Source organism: Mastomys coucha, unplaced genomic scaffold (assembly GCF_008632895.1).
Source record: "Mastomys coucha isolate ucsf_1 unplaced genomic scaffold, UCSF_Mcou_1 pScaffold15, whole genome shotgun sequence".
NCBI classification, from domain to species: domain Eukaryota; kingdom Metazoa; phylum Chordata; class Mammalia; order Rodentia; family Muridae; genus Mastomys; species Mastomys coucha.
This window is the reverse complement of record NW_022196897.1, coordinates 21,931,454-21,949,962: the sequence shown is the minus strand read 5'-3', so window position 1 is coordinate 21,949,962 and position 18,509 is coordinate 21,931,454.

Below are 18,509 nucleotides of genomic sequence, written 5' to 3'. Positions count from 1 at the left end.
CCTCCATGTGAGTGCTGGGAACCAAGCCCAGGCCGTCTGCAAGAGCAACCCGTGCTCTTAACCTCCGAGCTCTTAACTCACCAGCCCCTTCCCAACTAGGTTTCATTCTCATCTTGGCACAATCTACAGTCACCTGTCAAGAGAAAATCTTAACTGAAGAATTTCCCAAATTAGATTGGCCAGATGCCATGTCTAAAAGAGATTGTGTTGGCTTATGATTTTATATGCAAGGTCCCAGGCCACTGTGGGCAGTACTGTCCCTGAGCTGGATAAGAAGGCTAGCTGAGGAGGCTAGAGAGTGACCCAGCAGGATTCCTGCTTCCAGGTTCCTGCTTGAGCTCCACCTCTGACTTCCTTCAATGGTGGATTATGACCTGGAAATGTACACTGAAATAAATCCTCTCCTCCCTAAATTGCTTAGGTTAGGGTGTTATCACAACCCAGAGAAGTAACTGGAAGAGTCCTTACCATTGAGCTTTACCCAGAAAGAGACTGACAAAAGTCCTCTTCTCACATATCACTGGCCAGCACCAGCACCTCCAGAGCATGTGGGATGAGTGTGAAAACATGAGCAGAAGCAAAGAATATTTAGGGGAGTTTAATCAACTCACAAATAAGTTTCACTTTTTGTAATTTATTCCAGAGAGATCCTAGCCAAATTCCACCTTGATTTTGCTCAGTGGCTTCATTTTCCAGCACATCCACCCTATGCAAATGCTGGAAAAGGTATGGAGCCCTCAAAAGATGCCTGAACCAGCCCATGTCAGCATCACTTTACAGGCTCACATACTGAGTGAAATGGAATTCAGGCATTTCATGCAGTACTTGAGAATCCTGAGGCCCAGAACGGGGAGCGTTGCTTCCAGCAAGAAGCTGAAAAGAGTCTTGAACCGATGTCTGCCTACTCTAAGTCACAAGATGAAATGGCAAATAACCCTTAGGCTATGTTAGAGGTTACTCCACACGAGCCCCTCAACTACCAGAAGACCGAAACTATCCCCCAAACTCTGAGGGAAATGCCTCATTTGTCCAGTTGTCAACAAAGGAAAATGTATTAGCTGTTTCTAATAGATTCTGCAAATTTTACAAGCTGTTTTGTCAGTCTGAATACACATAGGTGGTGCTCTGAAATAGAAATGTCCCCCACAGGCTCGTGTATTTGAACATCTGGTCCCCAGCTGGTAGCACTGTTTGGGGAGGTCATAGAACCTTTTACGGGGGGGAGCCTTTCTGAAGGAAACAGTCACCCCACTTCCTGCTCTCCATCTGTCATCTTCCTGTATGAGGATGAAATGTGATCAGCCAGCTTCCTGCTGCTTCCTGATGTCATGGCTTTCTCACTGTTAGAGACTCTGCCCATCTGGGACCATAGGCTTTCTTCCTCAAGTTGCTTTTGGTCATGGATTTTATCACAATAACAGAAAAATGACTGATGTAGTGTGCATATATATACACAGACAAATGTTTAATGTTCTAAAAATCTTCCATTGCCAGGCAGAGGCTGGGATTCATTGATGAGCATTGGTTTTGCATTTGAGAGAGCCCAAGTCTGATCTCTTGCCTCCCCACCACTCTAATGGGCACTATCTCTCCTTTATGTCCAACTAAATTACATAAGCCTTGTCTTTGAGTTTAACAACTTCATGAGAAGAAAGGTCTGGGTTTATTTGTGGCTCTTTCTGACCTACCCTCCCCCACCCAAAAAAAAAAAAAAAATCTCCTGGAAGAAGCATAGCTAAGCTGAGCCATTTCTTAATTTGTGGTGGACAGGGTGCTATAACCACTGCTTTGAAATTCGAAGTGGTTGTCTTTGCATTTGTGCTTTTTAAAGGTGTGTTTTATTATTTTTTAAGTATGCAGGTGTACACACAGGTGTGGAATTGTGCACCTGAGTGCAGTACCCACAGAAGCCAGCAGAGGGACTGAATTCCCCTGATGCTGAAGTTCTAAGCAATAGCGAGCTGCTTGGTGTGGGTGCTGAGAACCCAACTCAGGTCCTCTGCAGAAGTAGTATGTGCTCTTAACAACTGAGCTGTCTATTCAGCTTTTGTATTTTGTGAGTGAGTTCAGATAGGGCAACCGAGGCCATGCTGGGGGTCTGGACTCTCATGAAGTCTTTCTAGAAGGGCTAATGATGGGTGCTCATCTTGGGGGCAAGCAAGGTATCTCGGCCAATGTGACATGGCCCCACTCCACAGGTGGGTGAGCAAGGATCTCTAGCCCACCTTGATCCACACAGGCTGCAGCTCCACTGGGAAGGGGGCTCATATTCTCATAGTTCAGGGCTGTGGCCTGGAGAAAGGACAGACAGGTCTGTCCCTGGCTGTTGTCATGCATTCCCACTGTCCACCCCAGAGCATGGGCTGTAGTGGAAGCTTTGAGGAATCCTCAGAGACAGGGGAATAGGAACATTTGGTGGACCTGAAGAGAGTGGGATATAGGGAGCTGAGACTACATAGATGCAGAGGAGCAGAGCAGACAAGCCAGGGGCTGACTTATGAGCTGGCATAGGAAGTCCATAGCCCAGGTGGGGACCTAGGAGGTCTGAAGGTTTAGAAGATATGAAGGAGAGATGACAAAATGACCTGACCCATCACCACTGCCTTCCTGCCAGCTTCCCTGAACCAGGCTCTGCTGGGTGATCTTTGAATCCTCAGCCAGTAGAATGTGGGGCTCGTGAACCCATGCACGTGTCAGGCCCATGTGTATCTCAGAGCTGGGCACCCCGGGCCTCCTGTGGTGCTTCCTTACAACCACGCAAACACTCTGTTCATACCCTTGTGAAGAGAGGGACCTCCTGCCTGTCTGCTTCAGCCAAGGTGGTCTTTTTGTGCCTTCAGACTGCTTCAGCTATACCAGGACCACTAATCTGCCAGTTTTCAGACTGATCTTGTCCCATCAGTCTTCTGGGCTCTCCAGTTTGCTGGCTGTGGGTCTTGAAGACTTCTCAGCTTTCACAAACACAGACAAAGTCCTTATCATGAGTCATTTGTTTGTTGCCTAACGCACATGCACACACGCATGCACACGCACACACTAATGCTTCTGTTTCTCTGGAGTACCCTGATTGACACAACTGCCACCCACTGGCCTTTGTGAGAAGCCCCTGCCAGATTCCTATGCCAGTTGCTCTGCTAGCCACCCTGATGTGTCTCCTGCTTACTCTCAGCATGTTTGTGTCTCATACATATCCCTGACTCCACTCTCGGGCCTCCAAACCAGCTCCCAACTTGTACCTTGGTTAGGCCTCTTCCCCATAACTCTATGCCGCCCTCCTGCCTCTCAGACTATAGCTGTCTCAACTATGGGAGGGAGGGAGCTCTGACCAGTGGCTAAGAAGGTTTCCTTTCTTCTGGGCCTCATTACCAAGTGGCTAAGTGTGTGTCAGGGGACTTCCAAACTAGCACCCACCGAGGTACCATAGGTGCCACTAGACCATGTGTGTATGCATGTGCGTGTGTGTATGTGCCTGCGATCATGCATGTATATGAATGTATGTGTGCATGTGAGTAGGTATGGGATTTGTGGGGCAGCTGCTAACCTCTCCTGCAACAGCCTGTCCTCTACCAAGCTAGTGGATGGCAGAGAGCTTACAGGCTGCCCTCATTAATATTTATGACAGAGAGAGGAAGTTGCATAAATCTTTCCTGATACTTAATTAAACCAAACTTCTTTTGATTTCCCCTCTTTCTGCCTCACCGAGTGTGGCCAGCATGCCTATTAGATGTTCATCCTCCCCCAGTGGCCGAGGCTGGACAGATCCACCTGCTATTCCACACATCCGACACTCCAGCAATAGTGGAGCCCAGGGAAGCAGCTGACCCCTACAAGCCCTTGGCAAACTCCCTATGTGTGAATTTGGCCTGGTGAGGGATGGAGACCCAGACAGAGCACTGGCTCCTCCAGGACAGAGGTCCAGGACAGGAGAGAAAAGGGTAGCAGCTGAGGAGGGACTATGACCTCCCACACTGCTTGATGCTCACACAGAAGGTCACATATGCTGTGACCTTCATAGCCTCTGAGGAGTAGCTGGGTTCCATAGAGAAGATGATGGACCTATTCCCTCTCACACACACCCACTCACCATCCTGGTACCACAGCAGAGAACCCTGACGTGAGCCCCGTCAGAGCTGGGTATCTCCCTGGACTCTAGGAGCTGCTTAGCGCCAGGCTGACATATCTTTGATAGGGCATCATATACAGGAAGCAGCTTGACCCCTGAAGGCCCCTCTTAGCGTGGGATTGACACCAAGCATTGACTTTGCTTCAGGCTTATCCACAAATCTCAGCCAATTTTTATTAAAGAGCCGCGTGTGGTGTGGAACATGCCAGGGAGACAACCTTATTTATAGATCTTGATCGGCAGAGAGGAGCCCACGCTTGCTTCCGCTGGTGCCCCAGCTTGCCTCCCTCTACCTCAGGTGGGAGGGGTGATTGGCAGGCTCGGATCCTCACTGCTTGCTTGCTCCCCGCTCCCAGTCCAGCAGCACAAAACGCACAGACCCATGTGCAAACAGACACACAGACATGAACCTGGAATAAACACATACACATATTCTCTCTCTGTCTCTCTGTCTCTCTGTCTCTGTCTCTCTCTCTCTCTCTCTCTCTCTCTCTCTCTCTCTCACACACACACACACACACACACACACACACACACTTTGTTGTGGACTGAAGGGTGACATACACGCACACCCCGTTCATGTTGACAATTTAGCCTCCCCACCCCTACACACGCATATGTAAAGTGATTACATTTAGAGCCAGGGCCTTTGGGAGGTAATGAAGGTTACAGAACATCATTTTTAAAAAGGGGGAGCTTTAATCTGATAGGTCTGGTGTTCTTGTAAACAGACAAGACATGGAACATTCTCTATTCTCCCCTTCCCCACCCCCACCTCCTGTGCACACAAAGGAAGATCAAAGGTAAGCGAGGGCCTGACGAGATGCACAAAGCAGAAAAGTCCCCAGCGGAATCTGAACATGCCTGCAGTTCCAGAACTGTAGAAAGTGAAGATTTGCTGTCTGAGCCATCCTGTGCATCCAGGCTGATCCCAAGACAAATGCACACAATTAGGCACAAGTATGTGCACGCTACAACAGACACACACCTGCAGCTGTGCATGCAGCAGTTCACACACATGGAGACAACGTGAGTTAACTGGATTTGCCTCTCAAGATGTTAAAGATGGACTGAGGACTTCCAGCACAGGGAGGGACAAGCAAACAGAGAGGGAACCCATGGGACCATGTACTCTACCTCAAAACAAAGACTTAAAGATACCTTTCTGTGTTTGTTTTGAGACAGAGTCTCACCATGTAGCCTGGCTGGACTAGAACTTGAGAGGTAAACCAAACTGGTTTGAACTCACGGAGATCTCACAGCCTCTGCCTCCCGAGTGCTGGGACAGAGCACTCATATCTTTCCATCCCCATGCCACTCAGTATGTACATGTAACTACTGCTAATAAAGAATGCCTTTAATACAGTTACTCAGGTTGTAGTGACCCTCAGCCATAACGTTATTTTGTTTCTACTTCATAACTGTAATTTTCCTACTGCCCTGAATCATAATGTAAACATCCGATATGCAGGATGTCTGATATTTGGTCCCTGTGAAAGGGTTGTTTGATGTCCATGTCCAAATAAGTTAAAACCAACAGGTTGAGAACCACTGAGCTAAAATTATCTGAAAGGAGGGGACCTCAGTTGAGAAAATGCCTCCATAAGATCCAACTACAGGGCATTTCTTAAACTAGTGATTGATGGGGGAGGACCCAGCCCATCTTAAGTGGTGCACCGAATCCCAGGAAACGTTTCCCAGAAGATTTCACCTCAATGATCTGTTCTCTTCTTAATCATAGCCGATTCTTCAGCTCCAGATGACCAGACACCACAGATACTGCACAGAAATGGCTGGATAGGATCTTGGCTTCCCTCTGAAACATCACAAGCCAGACCTCCATGTCTGCATTGCTCTCAACATTCTTATCCTCCAAGATCCTACAGAAAGCCCACCAAGCTCTCAACGTTCACCAACTGGGATGGTGGTCCTGCTGAATAAGCCATGAGGAGCGAGCCAGTAGGCAGCTCTGCCTCCAGGTTCCTGCCCTGCTTGAGTTCCCATCCTGACTTTCTTCCATGATGAACTATGATGTGCAAGTGGGAGCCAAATAAACCCTCTCCTTCCCAGCTTGCTTTTGCTTTTGGTCGTGTGATTTCACCAACGCAATAGAAACTGTGAGTGGCAGAGCAATGCTGGAGGAAAATGAGGTGGATGTGGTAATGAGGAGAAAGTGGGCGGGGTGTGAGCAGGGTAGAACACAGCACTCCAGGTGTCTGGTTCACACAGAGAGCAGCTGGCCTGGGGCAGGAGCTCCACCCTGTTGATGAGGTCTGGGTCCAGGCTACTGGAGGCAGGCCTGAGGGCACCTCAGCAGAGAGTGAAGCAAGGTTCACCTATCACCACTTGGCTGCAAAGCCAACTAGAAGGATGATGCTTCTAGAGGAGAAATTCCCAGTTGTGGGCAGGGGGAGCCCAGAGTGACAGCTAGTAGACTTGGGGTTTTATTATTATCTGGGGCTTAAAAATGTTTGAAAACTAGTTTGAAATGGTGAGTTTAGGTTGAGAACATACTAAATTGCTTCAGGATGGCTTGGTTTTAAATGGTTCATCTGGTGCATGGTGGCTCAGTGGGTAAAAGCACTTGAGGCTAAGCATGAAGACCTGTGTTTGATCACTGGAACCCACATAGTAGAACCGACGTCTGCAAGCTGTTCTCTGACCTTCACATGTACATGGCGGCTTGTGCACATGCCCGAACATGCATGTAAATGATGAGTAAATAAATAAATGAAAAATAAAAATAATTCTTACTTCCATTTATGATTAGAGAATCAGAGGATGTGGGTCCTGAATCCTGTACGCCTGCCCTTGAGCCCCAGGTGTCACCTAGCTGGGTGACCTTTCCCAGTTTCGTAGTCTCCATTTGTGAAATGGGAGGGTATTTTTCCCTCTCACCAATTATTGTGGTTGAATGATAGGGAAGACCTAAATACGGCATGTGAGGAAATAGACTAGGTTCCACAATGAACTCAAGGCTGTCCTGAGTCATCCTAACCATACATCACCAAAAGTCTCAAAGAGGAGCAGCTTCAACAGCCTGAGATCAGGGCCTACGATGTGGGAAGGATCTTTGCCCATCCTTCTTTCTGGACCCTCCCCGACCCCACCCGGGTCCTCCTCTGTTGGAGAAGGAAGCTACTCCCGGTTAGCTGAGACTAGGTAGGTCAGCCAGAGCAGACCTGTTTGGCTTCATTCTTCCATCCCTGAGTTAAGACCTCTTTGAACTACAATTCCCATCAGGGAGGCTCTAGAGGGAAACAGAAAGAGCTGCTCCGGTGGAAAGGAGAACTGCATTGTGGGGATTGTAGTTCCCATGAACCATTTCCTGTAAAGAAAAAAAAAAAAAAATCAGCCATGGCAAAGCAGGAATGTATCTGATGGCGGTGGGGGTTAGGGATGGGGCTGGGGGATGGAGGTGGGGTGCAGTGCAGACTTGGGGAACCAGGTTATTGGTCTCATTAGTAAAATAATTTAAGAATGGACTCAAATGGAAATTCTAGGACAATTTTGTTGGAATTTAAAATAAAAACCTCAGGGCAGGCAAGCTGTAAAAGCTCATCAGCTGCCTGGAGGAAATGGAGAAAGGAGAAGCTGCTGCTTACGCAGCCACAGAGGTCAGACACTTCACAGACCTCTAGCCCAAAATGTTAAGGAAAGCATGCTTAGAAAAGATAGAAGAAAAGTAAGCCATCCACCCCCTTCTGAGTAAGTAGAAAAGTGGGCAGACTTGTAACCCTACATGGTTGTGAACTGTAAGGTTCTGCACTGCAGAGGAGAATTCTGGAAAAGAAAAGTACCTTATCTCCTTAAAGGACCAATTATTCCACCTAGCTCTTTAGCATGGCTTAGGGTGAGCCCACCGTCCTAGGGCTGGAACCAGCTCAGCTGGGATGTTAGGTCTCCACCCGAGCAGATAGTCTATTCTCTTGACCAGGAGGTTTGTGTGTTTGTTTTGTGTTTGCCTTTTGCTCTAATGTGTTAGAGGAAACTCCACACAAATAACCACATCAGCGTGATTTCACTTTAGGACTGGAGAAAGGAGAGGGCCTCCAGTTGGCCAGCATTGACGTCATTGGCAACATGGCTCAGCTGGTATCTTTGCCGCACACATGCATTGCCACGGGTTTTATCCCCAGCACTACACAAGTAAAGGAAAACAAACCGTGTACTGGGAAACGTGGAAACCGTAAGGCAACACTAACTTTTATGAGAGTTTTGCCCCAGGGAGCAAGAGTAAATTCTAGAAAGCATTTGCTTCGGCCTTTCAACGTATACTGGGAAAATGTGAAGTGAATGAGAAGTTAGGGAGAGAGGAAAAGAAAGAGGATCAAATGAAGGAGGGGTGTCAGTGTCCTGGGGTCAGAGGTCAGCTGAGGAGTGAGACACCGGGAAGCCTGAGGGAGACAGGCACTCAGAGAGGGATGACCTGGCATGGAGGGGGTGGAGGGCTCCTGGGAGTAAGTCTAGAAGATAGCTGAGAAGGGAGTGGCTGAGGAAGGTGAAGATCACAGGAGGAAAGGAACCAACCATTTTGAACACATTGACTAGGATAGAGCAGAGGGATTTAGTGTGATGTGTGGATCAGTGATGGAGCTGCTGGTACCCTGCCATGACATGTAGACCAGTGGGATGGTATGAGAGTCAAAGGAGAGGTTTTCAGGGACTAGAGAGTGAAGGAATCATGCAGTGTGGCACCCTGCAGGAGCTGATCTCTGTCCTTGGCCACCCTTGAAGCTGGGCTGGCATTTTGACTGGCCTTGGCCGGTTCTGCTGGCTTTTCTTTGGGTGTCAGGGATCCAGCCTTGGGATCTGAACTTTGGTGCTCATGATTCTGCAGCAGGTGCTTCACATCCTGGCCTAGACATCCCAGCCTCGTCTGCTATCTCACCCCTCATATCTCATCATATTTCAAGGGGAGCAGAAAAAAAACCTTTTCAGCTAGCAATCCCAACATAATACTTACCTTTAGTTATATATATGCTGAGCATGAATTCTGTGTGTGTGTGTGTGTGTGTGTGTGTGTGTGTGTGTGCGCGCATGCACATTTGGGTGTCTGTTTGTATGTGTGTCTGTGTGCTGTGCATCTGTTTATGTGTGTATATGTGCATCTGTGTGCTGTAATACACATCTGTGTGTGTTTGTATGTGTGTCTGTGTTTATGTGTCTCTGTGTGGCATGCATGCAAATCTGTGTGTGTGTGTGTGTGTGTGTGTGTGTGTGTGTGTATTGGTTAGGGTTTTACTGCTGTGAAGAGACACCAGGACCATAGCTTCTCTTGTAAAGGAAACCATTTAATTGGGGCCGGTTACAGTTTCAGAGGTTCAGTCCATGATCATCATGGTGGAAGCATGGCAGCATGCAGGCAGACATGGACTGGAGAAGGAACTGCAGGAAGAAAATGCTACACCATGTCTTGCTTGAGCATCTAAGACCTCAAAGCCCCTAGTGACACACTTCCTCCAACCCCCGCCACACCCCCTAATAGTGCCACTGCCAATTTTCAAACTATCACAGTGTGTGTATGTGTATATATAAGTGTATATGTGTGTATATATATGTGTGTATGTATGTGTATATATATATGTATATGTATGTGTCTGTACATCTGTGTGTGCATCTCTGTGTGTGTTTGTATGTGTATGTGCGCACATTCACATCTGTGTGTTGTGTGTCTGTCTATGTGTGTCATTCTGTGTGTGCATAAACTGTGTGTCAACGCAGGAGCTGCAGGTATAACTCCAGCCTGTAACAGACCTCAATAATTTCCATCTCTGAATTCTTTCTTTTTTTAAAAAAAGATTTATTTATTTTATGTGTATGAGTACACTGTAGCTGTACAGATGGCCGTGAGCCATCATGTGGTTGCTGGGAATTGAGCTCAGGATGGCCCTGCTTGCTTTGGCCTAATTCACTGTAGCTGTCCTCAGACACACCAGAAGAGGGTGTCCGATCTCATTACGAGTGATTGTGAGCCACCATGTGGTTGCTGGGATCCGAACTCAGGACCTTCAGAAGAGCAGTCAGTGCTCTTACCCGCCGAGCCATCTCGCCAGCCCCACTTCTGAATTCTTAAAGTTGTTTCAAATTTTTTGTTATGACAAAACAGTGCAAAACGTAGCTGGAGTGAATTTTCTCCCTGGCCAACAATTAAAACTCTTAAGGTTGGATTTTCAGAGGCCCAAAGGCATGCACACATTTATGTCTCTTGACACTTCCTGCTAAGTCACCCTTCAGAAAAGTCTCCCTGATTATGGTTCTTTCTGCATAGACTCTTCTGGAGCATCCTCCTACACATGTGCACTGGCGGTGGTTAGACTCAATCTTTTAAATCTTTGTCAGTGTGGTAGGTGAAAATGTGTCTCAGCATGGATATAATTTGTATTTCCTTTAATTACTAGTGAAGTTGAGATCTTTTTCTATTTATTACCCTTTTATATTTCTTCACCGGCTGGTGTGGTACAAGCAAGAAAAGCAGGCTACAAACCTTTGTGCATAATTTGATCCTAAGTTTGTTAGGGACAGACAAGGCTGGCCAGAAGACAAATGTGTGCTGTGGCCACGTCAGGGCGGTGGGGATGGTAAACAAATTTTCTTCTTCATTTTCAAATTTGTTCATTTTCCAAATTATACATGATGAACAAGGGCTGTTCTCACAGCCCAAGAAGATGTGAGTTTTAAAAGGGACAACTATAATGATCTTATTAAAATGAATCCAAAGTTTTCAGATGGAGTCGGGAGGCAAAAAAACGAGTCCCCAAGGTCATCAGAAAGCATACTCCAACTGAACAGCCAGAGGCGTCGCAGGCCTCCTGGTCACAGCAGACACCCAAGTGCAGCATAGTCCGCTTCTGGAAAGGGCAAAGGGGAGGCTCTGGGGGCGGGGCAGCAAGTCCAGGATGTGGCCAGTGGGTACCAGGCGCTCACAGGCATCCGTGGGTAATTACATCCCCTTTTAACGCATGCAAATTGTATCAGTATTATTTATATATTCAAAGCCACGGATGAATAATATATGCATTTATGCAGAGGTAATTGCCTTAGCCAGGTTCTTCCTGGGACTTTTATTGTCTCCCCAGATACTGAATATTCAACTCCCCTCTCCCGACCAGTGGCTCTGTCTGCAGTCTGGCCTCCTCCAGAAAAGGGGCTGCGCTTGCAGGGAGGGAGGTTTGGTTGGGGGGCTGGGGACCGGTACCAGATCAAGTTCAGCTGTTCCCCTTACACCACACTTGAAGATGGGGAGGCTAGGGCTGAGGCCAGGGTTCAGCTCCTAGTCTCTCAGTCTGGACCACTAACACTGGCTGTAAACTGTCAGTTTCCAACGCATCTCTGTTAAACCGGACCTTACCCTGTGCACACAGCCAGCCCCACCTGCAGGGTCTGCTCTACTTTCGTCCCACCAATAGCCTCATTTCGGACCCTCTTCCCTTAACTTTGCCTTTACACAAAGCACTGCAGCCAGAATAAGTGGGGCACGGTGGTGTAGCGGGTAGTCTAAGCAGACACCCTATTATTTCGTCCGTCTTTGTCCACTTAGAGTAGGTGCCCCATCTTTTTAGGTATCCCCAAATGAAAAGATGAGAGTGTCAGGATGCCGTGTGTAAGGAGATCTGTTAGTGAGGCGCAGTTGGCTGCCTCTTTCTAAGCATCCTTTGTCTAGAAAGGCCCCCCTTTTGAAAGTGGTTCAGGGGCAGCATCAGCACCCCACACGAGGCCCTCGCCAGGGTTTTGGGTTCACAGAGTATCATGTGGGAACTATTTTAAGAAAGTTGGCCCAGAGGTGAGTTTGATGTGAACACAACAGGCTCCAGAGGCACCCTAAAGGCTGGGCACTGTGAGGTGGAGTGGCCAAAGTGTTCACAGAGGGGAGAGGGAAGTAGATGGCATCTTGGGCAGAGGGTTCCTGGCGGAGATCAGGCAGAACAGAAACAGGTCACCAAGGAGAGCAGTCCCCCGTGCAGAGAGCGAGCAGTGGTGGACAGGCAGGAAGGGGCTCTTCCCATTAAGTCACTCACATGCGTCTGGATCACGATTTAGACATGCTGTCTAGCTGAGTCCGGACCCCAGTGAGCTTTCCACCCCATCCTAGAGCAGACTCCTGCCATCAGACCCTGGCAGGCTTCTCCTGCATGCTGGGCGCATCAGGTGAAGGTCGCTGCACTGTCATAACAGAGCTAAGGGCACAAGAGTGGAGAGAAGGGAGAGAGGTAAAGCCGGTAGAACTCAGAGTCCATCAGAAACCCACTTCCGTGATAACTAACCACGCCCACTGTACTAACCACGCTCCCGTGGCTGCTTCAGGGTTAGGAAAGTGCATCGCCCTCTCACGTTGTTACACCTGCACACTCCTACGTGAGCATGACACAAGTTTAACATGTTTACACCACAGCCCTGACTTTCTGTCACAGTGCCCGGCCTGGCAGTGTCAATTCTTCACTCATGGCTCCAGCCCAGCCCTCAGCACCGTTGCCACCTGACACCTCTACTTCTCTTTCAACCCGAATCCCATCGGTGAGGAAACCTGTCCATGACACCCTTCGTATGTATCCCGAGCCAAGCCATTCTGACCTTTTCTGCTGCCACCCTGCCTGGTGCAGGCCCGTGTCATGTCAATTTTGGTGGCCATGGCAGTACGCTTGTGTTTCCCTGCTTTGTGCTGTTCCTTTCACAGCAACTGAAGGCCTCTTCCCACACTCAGGGAACAGTTGCCTTCCTTGTTATAGCCTCCACTTGGAACAGAGCCCAGATCGCGTGGTAGCCTTTGAAGCCCCCCCATGGCCTTCCCCACTGCCTGTGGCTCAGTCTTCTCTCTCCATCCTGCCCTCCTCTGCAGCTTGGGGTTGGCCCAGGGCCCTGCCCTACCCTGGGGTTGCAGGTGGCGGCTGTTGGAGGTCAATCATTTCAAACATCATTTAAGGTGAGGTGGAAACCCACCTGCCAACCCCTCATCAGGACAGCCTGGACACTGCCACCTGGCCAGCAGGGTGCACAGGAATGGGGTGGGCACTGGAGAAGCTGCAGGTGGCAAAGGGAAGGTCATTAACCAGAGTGCAGTGGGGTCCAGGCAAGGCTAGGGAGAAATAAAGGACAGATGTTTTAAGTCTTCATCCTAAAATGGCAGAAGCACTGGAGATGGATTGGTGTCATGCGTTCTCTGTGCCCACACTCAAGTTCCATCCTTACCTTGGGACCAATTTTGCTTCTGATATCAACACTCACTGGGTTATTTTGAGGGAAACCTCAGGTATCACAACATTTCAATCATTAGTATTTTAGTGACACATGGGGTCCTCCACAGCTGCCCTCACAGGCATGGCAGTGGCCTCAGGATTGGCTCTGGGATGAGCTTGGCTTCCGGATCATCAGCCTCACCCTCTGGGCTGCTGAGAAGGATTGCAGCTTCAGCAGAATACTGGCAGAAAACGTAGTTGGGGATGACCAGGCACGGGGGACAGAGAGTCTCCTGACGCCTGCCCAGTGTGACTTACGGAAAACTTGGGTCCCAATCAAAATGTCAAATGGATTTCCTAAGAGTCATTGGCAAGCTGATTCTCACATTGATATGGGAGAGCAGAGGGCCAACAATAACTCAGTCAATATTAGAAGGCAACATTGAATTTATTCTGCCTGGTTTAAAACTTGCTGCAAGGGACAGCGACAGAGGCCTAAGGTGGGTAAGGAGAGTCCAGTGCAAGCAGTCCCACGCTCCCTGCTCTCACCCCACCCTTTTGTCTGTCTCTCGCTCACCTTCTCTACCCCCTCTGTCCTCCCTCCCTCCCTTCTTGTCTTTCTTTTCTCTTTTTTGCCAATTAACTATAAAAGGCAAAATATTTTTCAATCACATTGGACAATCGGATGGACAAATGGAGAAGCAGAAGCAAACCCTCACCCCCTACCTGGCCACACACATAGGTCAGTCTGTGATGGATCGGAACCCTTGAACTATAAGCTTCTACAAGAAAATTTAAGGAAACATGCTCACAGCACAGAGCAAAGATCGAATTACCCAAAACTCAGGGACTGTAAACAAACAAAAAACTGGACTTTCAGTTAAAACCTGTTTATTGAAAGCCTGGGAGAGATGCGGGCATGCTACAATTGTAAAGATCCACAGTTTTCACATCTAACAGAGGGCTCTCGTTCCTTCTGTGTGCACAGCGGCTATGAGTTCAGGCTTGTGCATGCAGAAGGCAATCTCAGGAGTTGGTCCTCACCTGGTTCAGGCAGTCTCTTGTTCTTGGCCGTGTAAACCAGGCTACCTGGCCCGCAAGCCTCCAGGGATTTTCTGCCTGCCTCCCACGTCACTATAGGAATGCTTGGTGACACGTATGTATCTTACTGCACCCAGCTTTATGGAAGTTCTGTCGATCCAAACTCAGCTCATGAGGGTTTTGTGGCAAGCACTTTATCCACTGAGCCATCTCTCAGCCTTGGGCTTTCGTTCTTTCTATGTAAATGTGTCCTGTGACTAAGAGCAAAGTCAGGAAAGCAACCAAAATAGGAAATAACATGTCACAAGAGAAAATACAAAAATCACAGGAAAGAATGACCTTTAGCAAATCACCAGTCAAAATCACACAAAGTACCAGCACACCCAATAGAATGGCTGAAATTAAAAAGACCAACAGTATTTAGTGTTGACAAGGATGTGGAGCAACCAGAGAGCTCTAAGGTTTGTTGATGCAACTGTAAACATGATGATTTCATAGATAGATAGATAGATAGATAGATAGATAGATAGATAGATAGATAGATAGATAGATATAGATATGGAGAGAGAGAAAGAAAGAGAGAGAAAGAGAGAGAGAGAGAGAGAGAGAGAGAGAAAGTTGTGTGTCTGTGTGGGATAGGTGCACATGACTGCAGATGCTCAGAGAGGGTACCAGATCCCCTGGAACTGGAGTCTTGGGCGACTGTGACTGTGAACAACCACACGGGTGCTCCTAGTTGAACTTGAGTCCTTCAAAAAATCAGTCAGTGCTCTTAACCACTGAGCCATCTCTCCACCCCCTGAAACTTACTTTAAAAGTAAAACATAAGAGGCTGGAGGTGGATCAGTGGTTAGGAGTGCCTAGTGCTCTTCCATAGTAACAGTTTGATTCCCCGCACCCATACCTAGCTCCAGGGGATCAGATGTGCACGCACACACACACACACACACACACACACACACACACACATGCACACATACACATGCACACACACATACACTAAAATAAAATGAATCTTTTTTAAAAACAATAAATGTGGGTGCTGGTGGATAACTCAGTGGTAGATGATATTCAAGGATGTGGGTGACCTGAGCAATGCAGAGACATTTAAAATAAAATAATAAAAAACAAAAAGTATTTACCTTTTGACCTAGCAAGTAAGGACTGCAGATACTGCCAGAAGGCATCATTCATGAGCACCAAACACCAGACATCTGCATGGTCACAGGTCGTGATGGGTCTCGAAAGGACCAGAAGCCTCCCGCAGGATCCTTGTGGTGAGTGGACCAGATGTCTGCATGGTTAGGGGCAGTGAATGTATTCATAGCTTGCAGGTCACACCCTGGAGTACTGCTCAACAATGAAAAAGGAGGAAACTATTAACAATCACATGTTTTATAAAGTCATGTGACTTTCCTAATACAAAGTTCAAGAGCACACAACTCTTAATGTGACCAAAGAAGTCAGGACAGAGGTTCTGCATTTGGGGGAGGAGAGGAAGCTCACTACGAATTTGTCCCACTGAGACACCATGGCCAGGATTTTGTAATTCTAGGAAGAGCTCATAGGAAGACTTCGCACATTTCCTTCATGCTGAGAGACTTTCAGATGATGCACGGAAACTCTGATCTTAGAGGGAAACAGAGACAGAGACGGAGAAGGCAAGGAACCTGCCCCAGGTCACAGAACAGGTTAACGCAAGTTTAACCCAGTTCTCTCCTCACTCTTCAAATCTGCCAAGGGCCTACCTCACCTACCTGCCCTCAGAGGTCCCAGGACCCTAGAAAGGAAACAGAAGAGGAATAGCGCCCCCAGCCTGCTAAAAACTGATGATCGGTCTCAGCAGGCAGGATGTGGACAGTCATGACCTTCCTCTTCTCTCAGAGATTCCAGCGCAAGTGAGAGCCTAGAAGAAGCAGCCAAGGAGGAGCCGCGGCCACCTGGTGAGGGTGGAGGGTCCTTGTGAGCCCTGTAGTGTGAGAAGGTGTAGGGGGAGAGGGTGATGGAAACCAGGCACGGAGGGGAGGGTTGGCTGCCGGAGAGGCGGCCAAGCAGAGCCTCTGCGGACCCACTTGCCCCTAAATCACGAGGCCCCATGAATAATAAATAAGAACCCTTGGATCCTTAATAGTAGTCGCATGTCTTATTAAACTAATATTTCACAAACTTTATTCTCCCTGTGGTTTGAGGTCGGGAACAAAGCCGTTAGGGGCGGGGAGGGGGTGCCGAGGACCTGGGAGGGGCATGGGGCCCAGCAGCAGCCCAAACTCAGTCAGTTCCCCCGTGTCCAACCAGGAGGGTCACAGGTAGCCTGTTTGTCTGTTCAGCATTCAGCCCATGGTGACCAGTGACCCAGGGCCTCCACGGAGCCAGGACACAGCTTAGGACAGACACAGCAGTGCCACAGCTTCTTCCGTGGGAGGGAGACAGACAGCTTGAGAGCACCCAGTGCTGAGACACAGTAGAAGGCTGAGTTGGGGTGGAGGTGGGGATCTGGGGTGGGTGGGGGGAGGTTGGCTGCACAAACCACAAGGAAAAGGAGATCCAGCAAGCTGAGAGAAAGAGCCTACTATGTGCCAGAGGACCACCAAGCTGGGCTGTGGGATCCAAAACAGAGACTCATATACCTGCTGTGAAGCCTGCCTGCCTCTGTCACCAACCAGGTAAGCCTTGGTAAGACAAGGGGCAAGTAAGTCCCTGAGATGAGCCTGACATGTTGGGAACTAGAAAGGAATCTGGAGACTCTTGGGAGCCCCAGTTACAGCTTATGGGTACAGGCTTTCTGTCTAGACTAAGTGTCTAAAAGGTCTGTGGGAGAACCACGGTATAGCTCTATGGTGGGACATTCTCCTCACATTTATAAGGCACTGAAAAAGCCACCAGATTTTGGCTTAACCCCTGCCTGCCCTTCTCAGTTCTGCTAGCATTAGGGGAACATCTGGGGAGGAAGATACACACAGATCCCAGAGTTGATGTCTACTTCCACGCTTCCTCATCCTAGGCCGCAGCCTGCTCACAGGTCCCTGTCACTTACCCTGATGGATGTCCTTCTTCCAGCTCCACAAGTCTCCAGTCTCTGTATATGGCCTCAGCTCACTTCCTCCACACCCTCCAGCCCTGGTCCTTTATCAGCCACGGCTAGCCTCCTCCCTGCATCTGCCTGGTGCCGAGTGCCTCCAGACCGGATGTAGCAAAAATCAAGGACCCAAGAATGTATGTTCTCCAGCATCCTGAACACTACGTCTGCCCTGAAACCTCACAAACTGCCTCCCTCCCAGATGGCTGGCCTGAGTACCCACTCCACAGGGGCAGGACTGCACTTCTCCCAGGCCCTCCAGCTACATAGATCCACCCACTTCCCCATATCCCTATTGGGTGTAGGCCCCATTCATCCTTAACTGATTAAGGTGCTGTCTCTGTACAAGGTCCAAAGGCTTCCAAGCCCATCCACTTCCCACCGGATAGCCCCAGCCCTGTAATAGTTCAGGACCTTTTAACAGTTGCCTGGAACTGTCCTTTATAAGATGGTATCCATGGTGCGTGTGGCCAGACCTCGTACCACGGATATCTGTAAAATGTGGAGACAACATGTTAATCAGCTGCTGAGATCAGGAATAGGAGCAGCACTGGTTGAGTTTAGTAGCTCAATGAAGAGTCTAGAGTAGAAGGAACGTTCTAGAACGTTCCCCTAACAGGAAGCCATGATGATCCCATAAGAGCAGTTGCTAAGAAGAGCATGTATCAGATGGGCCTGCGCCCTACCTTCCAGCATGAAAGAAGGTCGAGGTGTGAAGCTAAAAAGTGAAGAGAAGTCCCTAGGAACAGACTTCCACAAAGGGACACAAGCGATGGGTGGTTACAGGGAAACTACTGACAAGGTGGCCTAGGGCATCTGAGGTCTCCTTGTTGTGGGAAGGTCCCACTGGGTCAGGATAGGGATGAGCATGAGGATGTTGACTTATGGTGGCTCAGAACCAGGGCACAGAACCTTGTGAAGATCACTGTAGGCTCTGGAACATGAGACCCAGATGTGAAGGAGAAACCTCAGCTGCTCAGAGAGTGTAGGAAAGGCAGTGGGGAAGGGGCCCTGAGAGCAGAAAAACACTGCAGTTTCCTCTGATGCTGGGCACCTTGTACGTGACTCTGGGAGCCTAGGGAACACTGGGGCCCCG